Below are 20,755 nucleotides of genomic sequence, written 5' to 3' on the forward strand. Positions count from 1 at the left end.
AAATGTTAACAGTACGTGTAAGGTACAGCGTTCGTGAAATAAGACACAGAATTTTTGGTCTGTCACACTTCAAAAATATCAGGACCAACTAGTAAAATATATCTACAAGAAGTTCTTGTTCTTCCACATGCTTCTTTTCCCTAGCATTTTGGGATGTAACTCTGGCATCTGTATCTGACCTCTGTGCATTGGCTACAAAACCTCTTTGCTGAGAGAGGAGTTTGGCAATGAACCTAGTTAACCGGACAAGGGTTGTGGAATTCTCATCCTTGAAGTTTTTCAAGATTTGGCAGAAGAAAACCACAGCCTACCTCACCCAAACCTGGCAACAGTCTTGCTTCAAGGGGGAAGCTGGACTAGATGACCTCCAGAAGTGCCTACAAATCAGGATTTCTGCGAAAATGAGTCACCAGGACAGTACACTGGTATTTCCTTCCCAATGAGTGACAGAAAACATGCCCCTTAAATAGACTAGATTTCAGAACAGCCCTGGCATGGAAGAAGTAGTCCGGGATGTGCTAACCAATATCACTTTTTAGATTTTCTGGTTTTGCAATGCTTTCTCAGGTTGGTTGTGCCCATGACAAAGAGGAAATCATATTCTCTATCCAATAAGGCTATAGCTCTTCTATTAGCCAAAGCAGCCTTAACATTAACAAAGCTATTACTTTAGGTTATAATATATTCATTCAGACAAACTCCTCCCACAAAGACAAGACATACAAAGCTTCTCATTCTTCATTTGGAGAGAGACATAAACCCTTAGCACTTCGAGTTCACCAGTACAGAATTCTCCAAGCCAGCACTTATGTGCATACAGTTCCCCTTCTTCCCTCTTACTTTTGGAAAAAAAATTCCCCCCAGAATCCAAGCATCTCCTGCTCCTTGGGAAATTCTAGGATAAAAATGTAGGCTAAGCTAAGACTTCTATAACAGTCTTATTTCTTCCCACTTTTTGATTTCCTGCCTCTAGAGAATGTTTTTTCTCCAGAACAGTCTCCAACACCTCACTTGCCTGTCCATTTCTAAGGGGAAGCACGTACCTTTCCATTCTCACTTTCTTTCACTATAAAAATCCATTCCCTCAGTCATTCAAATTGCCTTGTCAGTAGAAGAAAACCACATTGTTAAGTCCTTCGATGTCATTCAGTATCTACAGCTCTCAACTGTTATCTTCTAGTTGCTTCCTATGCATACCCTGGATAAAGTATCAGCTACTTCTGCTGTCTGATTACCCTTACTGTTCTCTACTGGTCTCCAAAGGATATGGGTTATCTTAACCATGTAAGAGACAAGTGTGTCACTTAAAAAATAAAGTTAACAAACACATTCTACAGCCAGGTCAATGAGCCTTGAAAAACATAAGGAAGACTGTTAATAAAAAACTTTTAAAAATTACAAATTGATTTATTTTTATCTAAAATGTTACAAAAAATGAAACTAGTAAAAAATGCAAAGTGCTGTTACTATGTTTAGAATACAGAATACAACTGCCTTCATTCAACACAGTGTGGCACTGACAAAAATTGTCAGTTTTGCAAAAAATGGTAATAAATATTCTTTCCACTGTCTTAATCATTTTAATCTCAGTTTCCTATAATACTAAACATTATATATATAATAAATACGCTATTTATACAGAAATTATTTCAAAGTTTCCTCAGTCTTGTGAGGCATTGTAGTGTTGCAACTTTAAACCACTAAAAGATTTTACACAGATACAAAATTTAAGATCACAACATAATTAAGTTGCTGACAAACTGAAAAATCTGTCAATTTTCCTTTCTATAAAATTAATCTAGTAGCAACAAAAATTGTTTCACTAGATAATCAGTAATGCAACAGAAATAATTCAGCAAGAAGGTAAGGTGTACGCTACTACAATTACTGTCATTTTATGGCTTCAATACATATTTGTGTGGAAGGCTGACTGCAGTAAACACATCAGAGAGTATCTTATTACCCAATAAGGCACACAGTCACCTACCTCACTGGCATTATAAAATGGTTATTTTAGGTTCTTGTTGTTGTAAGGAAATTTTACACTTTCTGTTTTTCATTTTATTGAGTCATTTCTGATATGTAACATAGGGCATTAAGATAAGAGAAAAGAGCACAGGTATAAATGCACACACACACACTATTTACCATGTCCCATCTACTAAAAAGTATATAGTCCACAGGTGAGAACTTTATGCAGTTTCTGTACACTATTACTTGCCTGAAACACTATTTCTGAAGTGATTAAAAAAGTCAAATTAGGAACAAGCAATGACATACTTAAAATGTCAAGATTGAACATTCTCAGCTTACTGGTTGTCACCTTATTTAATAGGTGTTTTATTTTTAAAGAAACACAAAAAATAATCCAAAAGTATTTATACTGGCCACATTACTTTCAAAGCAGCAAAGGACAGAAACGTATGGATGCATTTCTCAGTGCATCCAGGATGCATATTATTCCTCCACAAGAGGAAACCCCTTGCCTATTGCTCTAATTTTTTTAGTTTTTTCCAACAGAGTAATAATCTGAAACAGACAACCAAACACACACATAAAAGATCTTCTCTGACACCTACTCTTCTCTCTTTCTCATCAAATGAAATAGGCCACAAGAAGACCACGAAAGAATTCAGATTTTATATTCCAGCTGCTCTTGAACAGTTTTTACTCCGAGAGCTGCATTTCCCTCACTGTTCACAACATTGCGACCACTTGTTTGACAAAACGCTCCAGCCTACGCCCGCAGAACAGCTTCTCTAATTAGAGTCACTCGCTGTCCCGAGAGGAAGAAGTTCTGCAATCTCGCCACACTTTACCCAGCCAGGCACAGCCCTGAGCAAAGGTACAAGAAAGTGTAACTATAGGAGAAAGACTTCTGAAATGAGTAAGAGGACTGACCTTTGAAAAGTTACTGCTCTTCTTGAGGACGCTGTTCTCGAACGCCGGCAGTGCTGCTCCATTATCCAGCAGAGCCCAGCTGTGAATTCTGCTTCTAAAGCAGATTCCGCAGATTTCAGCTCTGAAATTGCTGGGGCTTTGAGGGTTTTTACCTTATAATCTCTTTACTTATCTAATTCATACCTAATTTATGAAATTATTATTCTCTAATCCCAGAAAATGGTGAAAACTATGGCCCTGGGCACCTACTTTAAAAGCTTGGGGGTGATTTCTACAGAAGTAGCCTTAATTTCTTCCTCTATATTTACTTCCAAGCAGCTATGAGCTGAAGCAGAAACAGAGGTTCAGAGTTTCATATGTTGTCATTAACACAGTATCTTCACTTTGTCACTAGCTAGTGTTTTGTTAAAAAAAATAAAATACAGGATTTTGTTTTATTTTAGTAGTGAAATTCCAGTACATCTGCTACAAACCTGAGAGCCTTTGGGAATGTGCAGACTTTTTTTCCCCTTAAGAAAAGACCTTTTTGTACTTTTTGAAATTTCATGTAGGGTTAAAATAAAACACTACTAGGAACATCAACGGCAAAAAATCATATGCATAGCATATCCTTTGTATACATGCAGATGTATCTTAAAAAAACCCCAACATGGGACAAACATTTTTCAGATTTTCTAAAGACTACATGCTGCATATTTAACCATTTCCATTTTTACTGACCCAAGCCAAAAACATTTACAAACAGAAGGATGAAAAAACAGTCAGAAGTGTCTACGCAGGAAATAATTCTTATGAAGTTTAAAGCAGTAAGTACACAAACACTACAAAATCCAGCCACTCAAAAATTATTATAGCTGCAACTGATTATAATAATTCAACATTCCCATTATGCACTTATATTGAATTTTCTATATTAAAAAATATGTTTCTCAAACCACTTTAAAAATGGGAAAAGCAATACACAGCATTGCCATGGTTTTGACACAACACGCATACATGCACACATTACTCATGTCAAATAAAAAGTCAAAGAGAATTCTGTTTTCTGAAGTTGTTAAAAGACATTGTATCTCTTTATTCTTCTCCTTTCTTCCCCTACTCCCCATTTTTTTTAAATTTATTTAGCTCAAGCAATGCAGGATCTTGAATGGATACTATTATTCTTTTTTTTTTTTTCATTTATCTGGACTTTTTTGTTCTTCACCTCTGTGCACTGAATCCCACAGCAGCTCTCTGCAGCACTGGTGTTACACAGAACTGAACCAGCAGACGGGGAATCAAAACAGTGTTACAGTTAAACATGTCTATACACAAACCGCTTCAACTTACAGAGATCCCTTCCTCAGCAACCATTATTTTTAATGAGGCCAGTTTACTTTTGGAATCTTGGCAAAACCCAGTCATTTACTCCAGTCCTAGAGCAAGGACTGCAAAGTGGGCAAACAAAGATTACACGCAGTGTAAAATGTGCATGTGCGTACCGTTACACAAAAAAACCCCACGATATGCTGGGCAAGAGGCCTGTCAAGCTATTGTGTTTGTTAATGAAAAGAACAGTTTTATTCCAAACCTGTCTACTGTATCCGATTTGATAGAACAAGTGTTAACTAAACGGCGTGCTTAAAAGCTTTGATGAGAAAATCTAACACGTTAAACTAAGGAACAGTTCAAGGACAGCAGGAGGCAATTCCAGAACACAGGCGCAATCTATAAAGGCAAACTACCACAGCTTTTTGATGTTAAGTAAGTAGCAATATCAGTATACAACAAAGCTTAGAGACAGACTGTTGTATCAAGTTTAAAAGTTTAATATCCAGGGTCAAAAGCCTCAGTTACCTATTCTACTACTAGTTTTCTTAGTGAAGAAATCAGTGTTAAAGTCTGATTTGCTGAAAATGTTCCCCAAATTGTCATGTGGTGTTTCGCTTATTCCATCAGTATCTGAAATTTTATTATTTCAGTTACGTTGCACCTCAGATGCTCAGACTACAGCAAAACAAGGTGGGAGGTCAGAGACACTTTGAAAACATATACATTTCTTAAAACAGGTTATGCCCATTAAAAGGCCTAAGAAGAAGTGTAACAGCAAAAGAGGTTTGGCATTTAGTAAAACCACAGATAAATTACTGCATTAGCCCTTGATATTTATCAATTTGGGGAGAAAGCATAAAAGTATGCATTCAAAAAAACTGAGGAAGAAAATCCTCCCTTAGTCAAATACAGATTTACTGCATTTTTGACTACTTTTTGAATTAAATTTGTCAAACAGGCTACATGATACATTACTAGCTGTTTAATAATTTAGTTAATTGGAGAAATAGGATTTTCTAGTTATTTTTAATGGGTATGTGCTTTCTTTTACTTATTTATAGAAGAGTACAGAGAGTATAATCAAATGGTAGTTGTAAACGGAGGAAAGATATCTTTATAAGGCAAAAAACACCTCTAATTTCATAATTGTACTTTTTAATCTTTATTTTGAATATAGCAAGATATCTTTGCACTTGATACAGAAAACCACGTGGAGTCCTCTACACAGTCTCCTACGCTTGTCCACTCCACTCCAATTTTAAAAAATTAATGTGACCTTCACTGTGGATGAATCTAAACTCATTTATAAAGAGGAATATTATTCTGTTGCTATCACCTTAGCAAAGCAAAGCAAAAAAACCCCAAAACATTGCCAATACTCTGACTGGCTAATTTTAACACTTTTTACCTTTGTGAACAAAATCTAGAATTAAATCACTTTGGTTTTTAGGAAAATTAATCATCATTATCAGATATTCTAAGTTAAGCCCTAAAAGTTAGAGAAAATGAACAGGGTGGAGGGGAGGAATGCCTTCTGTACAAATCTTTATAAATCACCAGCTGCTTATTTTGAGCAGGCTGGGCTGCAGTGCCACCTGGTGGTGTAGAAAAACTAAGACGATTCTGTTCAAACAGCACTTAATGGCTTGGAAAATATGGAATATTCTATAAAAATACCAAGCATGGCAACAACGTTTAAGTCAATCATTTGCACTTCTTAGCTAACAAGACTTTTTTCATTCTGTTACTCCCAGTGTGCAGTATTTCAAGTTTTAAAGTTCACATGTCCAGCTCTAACTTCAGCTGGAATTTTACAATTGTTTTCAGTTGTGAGTTGAACTTGCCGATGCATGTATTATAACAGTTGTACACACACACAGAGTCAATTTCACACAATTAATGCCAAAAGTTGAATTTTTCCCCATCTGAGGAAAATCCAAATACAGCAGAAGTCTAAAAGGAGGGTTACCGAAATGCTTTGTAAAATTACACTGTATAATTAATTCCATAGTAAGAACGTTTTTATGGTGTGTGTTGGTGACCTTTTATTACCATCAAGTTCACAATGCTGGTGGGCTGCCTTTTAATCCCTCTGCAGACAAAGGCCCTAAATAAACACAGATCCCTTCCTGGGAAAAAGTCCTCTCTGGTTAAATGGTAAGGAAATGAGTAAATCATTAGTAATCTTTAAAGCCAAAGCTATAAACTCAAGTTACCTTAAGTTAAAATGAAAGTGTCCTGCAAGAATTTCAAAGTTCTGTCACAGATAGAAATCTCCAGCTCTTGACTCCAGACTAGGCGCCAGCTGATAAACAAACAATTTAAGTCAAGAGCTGGAGAATTCCCAGCTTTTTCATTTAATGGCTTTGGCCAAGAGTATTTATTGCCTCCAGTTTTATTCTCACTTAGCTCTAAGAGGAAATTTAAACTCATCATTATCTTAAAGCCCCATATGGGCCACAGTCAGCTCACCTGATAGAGCTCCTTTTACTCTGCCTAAGTTCTGCTCCTCACTAGAAGTGATGTAATAGTGTAAACTAATTAAATGTAGTTTTAGGCTGACTTTTTAATAGGCTAAATAAATTTTGTTCAATACGGTTTATATCCCCACTTGGGGCAGTAACAATTCCAAAAAGTTTAACTTTACAGTTTCCAGTCTAAACTACTGGTAGTTTACTCCATAAAGGACAATTCAAACAAACAAACAAACAAACAGTCTTTGGAACCAGAGCATCCAACTATTAAAAGTAATTGTGTTGAAAATTCTTTGCCACAAACTGATTCATTGCCACCAAAAGGTGCACAGAATTGTGAAAAAGCAGACTGGAGCAATTCTAGTGCTTCAAACAAAACACTTCAGAAATGCAAGGACGTATATGTAATTAAAATTTGGCATTAGCACTTGTTTTGGCTTTAGAATGAAAATAAGTAAAGCTACGGAGCTGGAAACTAAATATTAACTAAGTAACCTTGGTTAAGCGAAAGTGTTGAATGTGGCAGCAAGTCTAGCAGGAAAATATTTCATCCTAACTCAGTATGAAGATAGCATTAACCTGTCCTTCTGTTCTGAAAGCACATACTATGAGGATGTTAGAGTTCTTCAATTCAGATTCTACCGTTTATGTCACATTAGAGATTAAATCCATCATGATTTGGATTCAGCACTTGCCACGTCATCCCAGGCATCTCCACCTAATAAAACATGTCTGTCCTGTATATTAATGGTTTAGAATCTTTTCACTTCAGAAATAAGTTTCACAAATGTCAAAGATGGAGAACTGTTCTTAGCAAAAAGTCTGACTACTATTCCTAAAGGGTTAATAGAACTCGAACTTGAAACCAGGAGGTTGTGTTCCCCTCCCACCCAGCCCCCTCCCCGAAAAATACTTTCCTAACCTGACTTGGCTGAAAAAGCCAATTAATTGTTCCAGTGTCTGCCAAGACTTCTTATTCCTTTAAAAATGCAGATAGTGTTTGAGACAGCTGGCTATTCCAAACCCAGGTAACACCCCTAAATGTGGAAAGAACGAGGGAACATGAATTACGATTAGTATTTTAAATGGATTTGTAATGAAACAGACAGACAGATATCCTAAACCTACTGCACTTCCAGCATATATTATTTAAAAAGGAGAACATGGTGTCTAGATGTCTCTGTTGCTCCACTGAGTAAATGGAAGCAGTTTAACGCAAATTGTGTTAAAATGCGTGGAACGAGTTTTTCTGTCTCTGTTAGGAACCGACAGTACAGACGCTATGATGTCACATAAAACACACGTACATGAAACAATCATCAAGTGACAGACAAGAACCTTTCTCAGCCTGAGCCACCGCAATCCCTACAGAAACTAGTCCTTTTAGGTCAAGTTAAGGTCACTGCAAAGCAGAGAAAAGAAACCCTTATGACAGTTCTATGCCAAGTATCTGGATGAGCATTGAATGAAGAACTGCAATTAAATCCTTATTTACTTCTCTGCATAAGTGACAGCTCTAAAATATACTGCAGAACTTGGGAAAACAATAAAAAAAATTCATAAAACTCATTCTGCAACATGTCTGCTCATTAAGAAGCTCATACTATGCTGCAGCCAGAGCTGTACATGGAGTCAATGTAAAGAGGAAGGAGGAAATGGAACATCCAAATATTAACTGTTAATATCTAAACCACCAATTCCTATAAAGTTACATGATTCTACTTTGTTGTAATAACGTAAGTTACTTTCTTATGATCTCTTACCTTTAAGAAGGAGCAGTGGTTATTTATATTTGTATATAGCACTTCCACTATCAACTGCTAAATACACCAGTTTTATTGTATGTCTCTCCTGTAACTTCAAATTTAAGACAAGGGTTTTATTTTTGGAAATAATCTCCCGTTTCAGTCAACTGGAACACTTGTATGCAATATATTTTGTGCATTTTGAAAATCCTTCTATAGTGAACATTTACACTAAAATGCAGGTACCTAAGTGTGAGCCAATATTGACAATTTCTAAATATGGGGAAAAATTGCAATAGTTTCCACAAATATACGAAAATTAAAACAAGAAAAGAAAATCAGGGATTTTGATGGAGGAGCATATTTACATCTTTCTGGTAATTTTTAGTTTGTTTGCTTCTGTTTGTTTTTTTTAAGGAAAACTGTTGAAAGTCTCTGTGAAACACTTACAAACAGGACCCTCATGCCTGAACTATGACTATTCCAGCTTAACTTCCATGCAGTTTATTTAAATACACAAAAACTACGGAGTTCTATCTCACCATAGTGAGTACTTATTCATAGTGACAATTAAATCTGTTGGCTTTCACAGGAACTATCTGATTAAGGAGGCAAAGTAATGACAGGCTGCACAAATTAGCTCCAGAGCTCTTAGGCATCCAAGTTGTTTTGCCCTCTGAAAACACATTCTCCGTTTGGGAGGTTCAGATCCAGTTGAAGCAACACACACAAGTGCCCAAAAGCAGGTAGACAGATACCCTCCTACTGAGAGTTGTCAGTACATATTCTAACAGCACTTGGCAAAGCTGCAGACAAAGTTCAGGAGTTTCAGCAACCTACACGAGTGTTAGGGGCAGTTAAAACTCTGCGCTAAAGCCACGCACCAATAAAAGAAATGCTCCTTTGCGAATGCAGTCTGTGCCAGGTACTTACAGACAAGTACCTTTCAGCCCATAAACCTTCTCCAGGTCTTTTTTTCCCCAAAAAAATCCTGTATATTTTGTCACTGGAAATCCAGGGCAGCAGATGGAATTTAGAAAATGTGTTTTACTTCATCAGTCAATACAGAGGATATCTGAGGTGTTACAGAACAAAGTAACAGGGATTCAAGAATGCTCATTCCCAGCTGCAACGTCCTGAGAAAGAGCAATATACCTACTAGAGTGGATGAAAGGAGAGGAAAAATGGACATTATTTCTGCTTCAATTAGAGAGTTAGAAAGTGAGGGACAGCATTTAAAGTAAGTCAGACATTGTGCTGAAAAGACCTAAGTAAAGCAGTAATGAAACGTAACAGCTTACTAAGCCTTTATACATAGCTCTGCTTCAAGGTCATGTTTGCAGGAGATGCTGCTTTGAAAATAACTATAAAATATTCTAACCCAATCCTATCCCATTTCCAAGAGGGCAGAAAGGAGTGTAAGTCATTGTGCTCATTTATATTTCAACTAAGTTTAAATAATGTATCAACAAGGTTAGATGCTGAAAATCACAAACAACAAAACCTTGAACTTAGATGACATCAAATAGTAAATTCTTCTAGTTTAGTTTGGGATGAAGGATATTTCCAACTATTTAAAACAATTAGCTTATAGCTACATGAAAAGGCCAGCCAAACCATACCCAGATGTCACCTGTACACAGTGCTTTGAAATCCCTGAGTTTCAAAGATGGTAACTCAGTAGAATAAGGCAGGCAGATCACTCCAGAGACACTTAACAGACCCTGAGGACACACCTCTTCAACTTGCACTAAACTCCCACTGAAACAGATGGACTTAAGCAGATGTTTAAGTGTTTTACGCTGGACTGGAGCTTTATATAAGTGCCCTATCAAGGTAATTCTAATGATTTTCTTTCCTATAACTACATGCAGTTTAAATTTCTTGATCCTTAGTAATAAAGGGATACCAGTGAAAATGTTTTTTAAATGTAAGTTTTGATAGTGATGAACTAATGGTGTGTCTTGTGACACTTGCAGTTTCTGTAAGCTTCTGTTTCCAGAGTCTAAAGCTGAAAATAGCAGGTTTTAATATGTACTAAAGATTTAGCCTTCAGTGCTTTTAAATGCTAATGCCAAAAATGTAAAAATAAACCAATAAAATTAAAATGAGTTGTCTCCAAAACATTTAAGATTTGGAATGTTTGAATTCATTAACATCTGGAATTAGGGAAGAAAAAAAAAAGCAAGATGGAGAAGACTGTCAGACGCTCCAATGGGACCTAATGCCCTATGGTTCAATAAGCTGCTGGCATTTGCCACCATAATTAATTACACTCGTGCTTCCCTTCTTCCTCTTGTTAATAAAACAGAAGACAAAATACAACAAAGCAGTTTCATTACTTGTTTGTCTAATCAATAATCTGCATGATCTACCTGTAAAAAAGAAGACCCCAGAACGATGTGTGCACAACAAGCTGCCAAACCACATATCCTCTCCCTACTTTGTTTTCCATTGAGTAGTTTTCTTGCGAGTAATTCAAGAGCAAAGAGGAAAAAAAAGTTATTGTACTTTACTGTTTCTTGCGCAATGTGATGACAGAACTGACTCAGAAACTTGTTTTCTATTTTCAGCAGTGGTATTTGGTCTAATAAAAACTTCTACCTCTCTGTGCAGAATTTCCCTTCTTGGTATCCTTAAACCACGATGTAAAAGAACACTAGTACTGTGTTACTATGATTAGTACTGAAACATGGTAGATAGGTATTATCTGTGTGGTGAGAATTTAATTAGCATAATAATACAGTACTATGGCATGAATTTTTTACTAAAATAGAGTTGAAATTCCTCTGTGGTGTAAGCGTTCAGGAGTGAGGGAAAATGGCAACTCACACCACTTTTAGACTCTGAAGATTACTGCACCCAAGCAGTAATTCGCACACATCCCACAAGAAATGGCAGAGCCCTAGGAAATGCCACTCTTAACCACACAGGGTTACATTTGAACTGACAACTGCGTTAGGCCTGCCTTTTTCCAATTAAGTCCCATCTGTTTCCTCAGCCAGACTGGTTGGCCTGAGGCCTCCCAACAGAACATCCACTGTGTGTTATTGCATCCACTCCCCCCAAAACCTTTTGCTGCCAGAAGCCAGGAGATGCTTCCTCAAAGCACGTTATTGGGTAGGGGCAGGCGAGACGGGTGGGTGGGTAGTAGTGGACGCGTGGCACGTAAACACTGGGAGCAACCTGAAAAAGCATGGGTTCAGTACCTTTGATGCATCCAAGGAAGGGTTAAGTGCCTACAAAATAAAATAAAAAGCACCATTTTTCTTTCATTATATAGTCTGACCAAAGAAGTTTCTGAAACCAAAATTAAACAGTGTGTTCCCTTCCACTCCCCAACATACACACTCTAAAATAAATAATGGCCAACTTGATTTAAATGAAATTCTGTAGAAGAATTTGTGCTTGGATGAAAATGGCACATTTGAGCCTGAAGCAAAACGCAAAACCGCCAAGTTATAAACCTCTCAAAGAGAAGGTTTATAATGGAAATGCCAACAGATTTTTAACTATAGTGAAGCTGTTAGGTGCCAATATATAAATAATTTTAGTTTTTGTGGTCACTTATGATAAATTAGATACAGTGCACGTGGAAACAGTAGAGTTCTGATTCAGTAAACAGTAATGGCCAAGACTGCATGTTTGGATTTTTAGACAAGTATAGCATAGACTTGATGTTGGCTCTGAAATAGCGTCTATAGGGGACGTTTGGCCTTTTTAAAGTAGTAAGCAAGCCATATTCTGAATTCTTGAGGGCTTGTAAAATAAAAACTCCTTAACAAGCTTTGCTGCCTACTGTTACAATCTTTTAAGAATCCTTTAACCCAGTTACCAAAATATGCTGCATTCAAGATTGGTATAATTGTCTACTAAGTAAAAGAACATACTAAGTAAATGCAAAAAGTCACATTTAGCCTTAAGAACTGTTCAGCATACTAATACAGTGGGACAAAAGTGTCAGTGACCAAACAGCGACAGATTAATCACCCTCTTTATTAGGTGTGCCAGTCACTGCACTATCAATAGAAATGCCCTCCTATACTCCAGTTTGTTCCAGCACAGGAACAACGCATTTAGGTGATGAGGTCTATTCATTTTGGCTCTGGGAGGCATTTATTGCATTGTTTCACAGCAGGCAAGCCCCACGCCTTAGCGAGATACGTTGAGACCGTGAGCGTTGCTACTAGCACTCTCTGCAGGAACTTCCATCTTGGACAGGGTGGAAGCCCTCAGAGACAGCCAGCGCTCAGGCTGACGCTGCGAAGAGGATGCTCCATCTCAGGAAACTCTCTCATTTGCCAAGTTCACATCAGCTTCTCATTTTGTGCTTCCGCTACAAAATCTTCCCACTGCCACCAGCATCACCGCTAACTCCCCACTACTATAAATTCTAAGATCAGTATCTGCAGAAATAGGAAAGCTCTACACATCCCTACTTGACTCAAATTAGAGCTCTATTATCAAAATGCTTCACGTGCCGATAACGCTACTGAAAATTCCAGTTCTCCAACTGTCCTCTAACTTGTAGAAGAGAGAGGACATCTCTGATCTTAGCAATTTTATCAATTCTGGGAAATAGTCTAATCAGGAAATTTTGAACATCAGAACTCAACCAGGTTTGAAGAGCTAGCTATGTATCGTTACAAACCTCTACAGATTATCTACAAGTTACTTGTATATTGATTTCTGAAAGTCACGATTCTAAGCAAATCCAAGAAATCTAACACAAATTAAACACAAGTACTACACTTCTCAGACAGAGGTAAAAGTCAGTGTGACTTTCTCTGAACTCCCAGTATTAAGAGCCATAAGCCACACATTCCCACCATATGTTTTCAGAAAGCAGAGGAAAAAGAGATTAAAAAGAAAATGACAGCAAAACTGTGTTGTTTCTGACAGCGTCTGGTTAAACTTTATAGTTACTGAGCAACTAGGATCTTACAGTTTGCAGCAACTCATATCAAATAAAGCAGATGGATAATAATTACACGTCAGATTAGTATTGTTGCCAATATCCTACACTACACATTGAAAAACCTGTTAGTTTATCAACATTTAAACAACATAAAGGGATACTATCAAATCATTACGTAGATTTATTAAAATACATAAAGTTTTTACCGAAGTGTTACACAGTGTGTTCACATTTAACCCCCTCCCACCACTCATTTCACTGCAGACAAATTTAATGTTCTGCCATAATACAAAATAATTATAACCGCTTGTAGAACCAGGAATGGTAACTGAAGGGTCAGCATTCAGGTGACATTTCCATGCATTACTCTCCTCTGTCAAGCCACTACTCCAACTCTTCTTATGAACAGATACAGGTTAAAGCTGTCTAAGGTCTAGGAAACTCCACACAGTATTTCCTAGTGAAACTGTAGGAATGAAAACAAAAACTAAGTTTTAAGAGTTAAAGTTGTAGGTCAAATATAGCGCAGTAAGTAATTTTGTTTGCACTTCAGGTCCTATGCTGTGCTTGGCATGAAGAGCACTATAGTGAAAAACTCTTTCTTCAGCTCTGGAACTGCAAGACTCTCCTCTGACTTCTGCATTTCAGCAGATCGCAGCAGTGAGCCAACAGGACTAGATACTGCTGGACAAACTGAAAAGTGAACTGAAAAGTTTGTATGCTCATAGCTGATGCTTATCAACAGTAAAAGGCAATACTGTTTCCCTCATGCTTTTATTTAATCATATAAATCATGGGGGTTTTAAAAGTGTCTGGAGGAGGAAGAATTAGGAAAACTTGGTATTTCTATGTGCCCTCTGTGGATTAAGCAGGAGCAGTACTGCTGAGGACAAAACCTCAAGTTACTTTCTCACAACGGGCAATACTACAGTAAGTACTACAAACATGGAGTAATTTTCAGGTACATGTTTAAAATGCAGAGGGAGTACTTCTGCTAGAACATTCTCCCCTTTTTAATTCCGACCACAGCTTAATAGGCCTGTCAAAACAAAGATGCCCTCCTCAACAAGAGAATTTTCTGTAATGAATCTGTGACTTAGAATGTCTCTGGATCATCACGTAATCATACATAAACCCCATCTTTGCCCAACTCATCACCATGACTTTAGAAAGGAAACACAAGTAAGCCAGAACACTAGCATCGTCCAGATAGGGGTCAATAGATGATCAGCTTTAATTCCTACTGATCCTGGATTCAGCCATTTACGAGATCAACAAACAATTTACTTTCAAAGGCCTGAAGTACAAGACAAGGGCAGCTGTCCCTGCCTGCAAAGTTTCCCCCTCTGTCATTTTTGGGTTTTTTTTTTTACTCCTTTAAAATTGTTTAAGTGTCTAATGGGCCTACAAAGGAGTCTTCTTAAACACAGAGTGATTTGCTTGAATGTGTTCTCAGACTTTGGTTCAGGTACTTAGGATCTTAATGTTTCTTCTCCTGTGTCCAGTGTCAAATCTGCAGAACTCCCTTGCTGAACAGGAGACAAAATAAAACATGTAATTCTAAGTCTTCAGTGGCCCAATTCACCGAAGTAAATCAGGTTTCTCTGGACTACTTTTTTTTTTAAAAAAAAACAACTACAACCCCAGACTGAAAAAGTCTGTTCAAGTTCATTTTTCTGTGATTCTGATTCTGTGAAGGCAACACTTAATTGCAAGTAAAACTGCTTTGCATGAAGATTCAGAATAAGCTACATCATCTCCAGTGGCACCTCCAGTGCTGGTGGCTGGTGGGGACTGTCTCCACAGTGAACTAACTCCCCGTTCCACTCAGGGCTGCGCCGCCCAGTTTGTAATTCCTGTGCTGGGGCTCGGTGCCGACATGCACCACCCACATCTAGCACGGTACAGAATTAGGACTCAGAAGGAGTCAGGGGGTTATCAAGGTCTGGTGCTCATCATCCCCACTGTCTCAAGCTAGGTTTTTTGACTAAACAAAAAATACACACTTTGTACAAGAGGTTATGTTTAAAGAGTAAAAAGAGAGGAAAAGAAGCCTACGAACATTTAAACCAAAACAAACTGTAGAAAGTTTCAAAGTCATCACTGCATTCCAGGAACATTTCCAAACACCACCTGCAACTCCTTAACTTTAAAAGTTCTCTATAAGAAGCAATCAAAATTTAAAAAATTAAAATAAATCAGTTTCTACTCCCTAGGATTTACGACCGCCTTTCTTACTCTGTGCGTTTCAGAACACTCGGCAGGATGAGCCAGATACTAGCATTAAACCAACTACAAGCAAACAGAGCAGCTATTAGGAATGCGGTAACAGCTCACATACAGCCGCGGATATTGGAACCAGTTTTACTGAGAAAAAGAATGTTGGCTCTAATTCTGCAGTTATCCCTTAACTCCTTTTCAAAGAGTGCCATAGGGATTTTTAACTTCCATCTGGACAGTTTTCCTGTAACTGTTTTAGAACACCATGTGTGAGAACACAACAGAATTGTAGACATTAGAGATGGAAAAGACCTATTAGATCATGTAGCCATCCTCCTGCCAGTTAAAGATTTTTCCCTGCAGAACAGTTCCTAGTACTTTGCCCAGTACAGTTTAAAGTATGTCGAGATACTTGGCTTCAAGCATCTCCTTTGGAAAATTATTCCACAGTGCACGAAGAACGTCATTAGGAAGTTTTTCCTGGTAGACACAGCATGCATTTTTCTTTCCTTAATAATTTCCAGCCTATTATTCCTGGTTATATCCCACTGGGCCAGCCTGAATAACTCATCTTTACACCTTGGAATAAACGGAGACAAATATGTTTCCCTACACATCGGTCACTAGTTGGCCAGACTACACACAATTTTATAGCCAAAGTATACGCTATACTTCAATAAAGTCAGTCATTCCACCCTTTAAGTCATTGTAGGATAATTGTCTCCACCCCAGTGAACATTTTTAGATGATACTCTCAAGAAATTTGTTTACTCCTCCTTGCCTTCTACTCCCTTTTGCATTCTCTATAAAATAAAATAAAAATCCTAGTGGACTCATGGAAGAAAAATACCCTTGCGAAGTCAGCAATCAGTAAATGTACTATCTAGCTCTTCTGCAACAGCCGCTGCTGCCGACATTGTGGTTTCTGAAGAGGGTTTCTGCTTCCTCCCTCCCCAGTGTCAAAATACACATTTTGCCAATGCACAACATTTTCAAGATCTTAATTCCTTTCCATCAGCTCTCCAACAAAAGCAGTCTTTCAAATTAGCTTTATTTTGACAGACATAAGTACTGTCAAATAGTTTAAATCATGTTATTAGAAATCAGAAGCTTTTTAAATATCTCAGATTTCAAAGTATTTCTTTGTCCTCATTTCAGCTTCCTTAAATCAGTTTTCCCAATTCTTCCCTTTCTTGTTATCAGTTATGTTCCACCTGACTTTTACCTCATTTAAATTTCAGAATAACTCAGTATCATTTTTCATGCTACCTTTAATATTAAAGGTTGTGCATCATAATTTCTACTACCATCTCTAGATCACAAACTCTGCAAAAAATGATCAGATTCATTCAGCAAAAACATAAACAGAGAAATTAAGTAACATGCCAGGAAAGAAAAGGTTAAGCATGACATGGAGTGACTGAGGAAAAGCAAAGAAGTAGTGAGGTGAAAACGCTATGCTCAGTACCAGGAGCAGAGAGAACATGATGGACACTCTGAGTACATAAATTCAGGTTTGAAAATAAAGCATAAATCCAGAAATAACAATGGGGCAAATATTGCTGTGCCTTTAAATCTTTTTCTCACCACCAAGAATATCTGCCATTGAGGGGGCTAAGTCAGAATTACAAGTTCTGAATTCAAGAACCTGCTTCATCTTGACGGTGTTTCAGGGGTCCTAGCGGATATTCCAGTTATTGCACTAGCAGGCCAAAAAAGCCAAAACCAAACCTCTGTACCACTGAATACAGGAGATTCCTTACTTCATGCCTTCTGTTTACTGAAAAGTACATAATTTCTCAAATTAGAGATGCTGAATCAACCAACTCCCATGAACTCGTAAGACTGCATTTCTCTAAAATTCACAAACCTAAAGGAAAAAAGCAGGCACAACCTAGGAAAGCCAGTTAAAAAGTAGCTCTAAGAAAGCTCTCCAACAAAAGAAGTCTATTAAACCAGCTTTATGCTGGCAAACATCAATAATGCCACCTTATTACAACAGAACTTACAAGCTAAGACACGCAACATTTGAACTACTCATTACCATTTTTTATTACTTTGTCTAGTCTTGAAACATCTTTCAAATCATCTTTGCAAGCATCAGTGTGTAGACATAGTCTTAACTCTTCTGCAATTCACCCTTCGAGGACTTCACATTTTACTTTAAATTACCAGAGAGCTGAAATCTCAAGTTGTCGGTGTTACTAATAATATTCTTCCCATCTCTTAATGGTTAGCTGGAGCTCATGGAAGTAGTACTATAAGATGAAACAGTTTGAAATGGCAGCTGGAACGAAAACTCCAGCCTTTTCTAACCAACTCCAATCCATAGTTCCTACGAAAATTCTACTGTTATCATTTTAGCATGATTACAGTTCTCAACATAATACTGCTTACTAATAATTAGCAGTCTGACTTTTTTATTGACAACTATCTTGGCTAAAGTGAGAGGAAAGACCTACCTAAGTTTTATTACTGAATCTAAAGAACCATCCTTGTAAAAGAACTGAAAACTGTTCATCTGTACCTCTGAAAACAGAAAAGCAAATCAAGCTGTCACATCTTTTTGTGAAGTTCCAGCAGAATACAGTACAGTATATGTTGAGCAGAAGAGGAACTGATATAATTTCAAGAGTCAGTGGAAGAGAAAAATTTTTTTTAAGTACTACCTGAACACTAACAATGCTTACAATGAAGAATGAATCACATCAGAAAAAAACCATTTCACCCGCTGTACTTTAGACAGTGCATACTTTGTATACTGAATTAAAAAGAGAGAAATGTTAGAGCAGCATCAGTGAAACCACTAGTAAAGTTTGTTTTGAATTGCAAGGTGAGAATCTGCATCATACTTTCAGTGAAATCAGTGGGAGGACAAACTCAACCCGATTCTTAAAGGCTAAATTTAGATCCCCCTGCTCAGCCAACAGTGTCCTCGGTGCCAACAGAAGTCAGTTTTAAATACGCTTCTGTGATGTGTGCTTGGAAACCCTTTTATACATACAAATATGCAGAACCCAATCTTTGCAAAAGATAAATTTATTCCTCTAACTTAAAAAAAATACTAAACACAGATTTTGAAGATGTTTCCTCATTCATCGTGTGCTCAAAGGGCTCACAAATCAGGGCAGCGCTGGGAACTGCGACACAACTTTCTCATGTGGACCTGCAAGAGATCCTAAACCCAAGGTAAAGCGATTGCTCTCTCTAGACAGCATTAGCAGCATAATCTGCATGCAACTACAGGGATAAGAAGTATTTTCCAAAGTCAGTTAATACAAAATAACACTATAGTAAGCTCAAGGGCATCGACTTCCACTTAATGGGCCCCAACTGTAAGCTGCAAGTAAACGCTGTAGGCCAATCATATGAAGAAGACGGCAACTAGGCTGGCCCACAGGCCCATCCGAAAAAGGCCAAGGGAGAAGAACCCTTCAGGGGTGAGGCTGCAAACAGCCACTAAAATCTGGCACTAACAGTAGGTGTTAAAATACTTCATTTGCAACATCAGGACAAGATTAAAATCACTGCTGTTGACCAAGCAATTTTCACAACATTCTTCAGTTCGTGAAGTAACTTGTTCACATTGCAGATAACATTCACATCCATCAGGCAACACCCAAATACCCCAAAACACAAGTGTAATTGTCTGCCAACAGCAGCTAGTAAATAAGCAGATCTAAAGAGGGCAGTTCAGGCATGCTGCTTTGTTTTCCTCCTCACTGCGTCCCACAAACACCCTCCCTCACGCTCCTGCCAAGTCTGTTGCACTGCACAGCAACAGAATAACTCTTGCCAATTTCTAGAGAGCTGAGCATGCCTCTCCATTTAGTGTTTTGTCCAAAGGCAGGACATACAAAAATACCCCAAAGACTTCATGTGTTGGGTCTTGAAAGATAGAAAGAACAAAGCGTAACATTAAAACTTTTTTCCCAACATACTTCATTTCTCCACATTTCTAGCAACTGCCCACTTAAAACATGATCTGTACAGGGTGCTCCTTGGCATTCACAAACATATTACGTGCTAGAAAACTAGTCTCAATTCTTTCCCCCTCCTTCAGAATATCACTCAATCTGTATCTGACACTAAACATCACTCAGTCTGTATCTGGCACTAAGCACCAAATAATCAGTATTCAGATAAACACTAACACCAAAAAACCTATTTGCATTCAGATCAGTCAACTCCACGTTATCATATTAACCCAGTCTTGGCATTCCCATTTTCTCAAGGAACGAAATCCCCAAAAGAGCCAGGGTTGTTTCTTTCTTTCTTTCCTTGTAGTTACAGCACAGTCAGCCTTAAAGCAGAAGGCCATGCTGTGTTTAGAAAAGGACCAGACAGATATATAATCCATCCAAACATACTTTTTTCTGTGGTTTTTATTCCCAGGCTGACAAGTTAGATAACTATAAACCAAGGACCAACATTTTGGCTGAGAAGCAAGAATCTTGTCTTCCCCATTATATTCTTCAATATTGCCCACCCAGCTCTTCTACTTCCTGTTCACATTAGAATTTGGATGAAAAAATTGGCTTCTTGTGTGTAGCCAAATCCTGCCTTACTTTTCAGCTGAGAATTAAAAAGACGGTTAGCTTTTGCTTTGCACCCACACTCATCTTTGTGATCTGAAATTCAGGCTGTGCTCTTTCTGGATTGTGCAACCATACTTTTACAAATTCTGTAAGGCCAAATTCTCCCCCATCCTTTGTATTTTTATTCTTTTTCAGGTATAACTATCTGACTTACCTCGTTAAAGACACGAAAATAACAAACTCTTAACGATGTCACTTACATTAATTTTTAGAGTGGATTGTAGAAAACCCAAGATTTTCCCCATACAAAGTGGGGTTTCCTCACTATCTAATTCTAATGGGTTTAGAGAAGAATTCAATAGTAACAACCAGCTATGTTTTTGGTTCTAGAACAATAATTTTATGCTTCTGCTCTCCTTTGTCCACAAAATGGAAGAATTCCCTGCTCTGTATCACTTCCTAGGAGAGGTGAAATACTCAAAGATGAATAGTTAGCAACTTCAAGAACAGGTATCATCTACATTCTTCAACTGTTATAATACCAGAGGAAAGCTCTCTCTTTTCTTTACAACAAAATCTTTTATTCCCTCCTTCATTCACTCCTTTTTAATTAACGAAAAAGCAGTAGAACTGCTTAATGTGACCATC

General features: G+C 37.6%; 1 protein-coding gene across 1 annotated transcript in view; it reads right to left on the reverse strand.

Moving 5' to 3' along the window:
- HIBADH (3-hydroxyisobutyrate dehydrogenase) overlaps positions 1 to 20,755 on the reverse strand; it is a 72,213-nt gene that overhangs the window by 44,307 nt on the left and 7,151 nt on the right. The gene's annotated exons all lie outside the window — the stretch shown is intronic.

This window comes from Apaloderma vittatum, unplaced genomic scaffold (genome assembly GCF_000703405.1).
Source record: "Apaloderma vittatum isolate BGI_N311 unplaced genomic scaffold, ASM70340v1 scaffold37988, whole genome shotgun sequence".
In the NCBI taxonomy this organism is placed as follows: domain Eukaryota; kingdom Metazoa; phylum Chordata; class Aves; order Trogoniformes; family Trogonidae; genus Apaloderma; species Apaloderma vittatum.